Raw genomic sequence first — 204 nt, 5'->3', positions numbered from 1 at the left:
TGGGGTTTGTGGGAGAATGTGTGGAGTGGGAGGGTGGCTGGGCTGTGAGGGGGTGTGGGGGTCTATGGGTATGGCAGGGTAGGGTGTGTGCGTGCACATGTATGATGGGATGTGCATGTGGGACTCACACTACACACACACTTTGCCTATCTTTACACACACACACACACACACACACACACACACACACACACACACACACAC

This window comes from Gavialis gangeticus, unplaced genomic scaffold (genome assembly GCF_001723915.1).
Source record: "Gavialis gangeticus isolate Ggan-Ray unplaced genomic scaffold, GavGan_comp1, whole genome shotgun sequence".
NCBI classification, from domain to species: domain Eukaryota; kingdom Metazoa; phylum Chordata; order Crocodylia; family Gavialidae; genus Gavialis; species Gavialis gangeticus.
The sequence above is the reverse complement of the archived record's forward strand: the minus strand, read 5'-3'. Positions refer to the sequence as shown.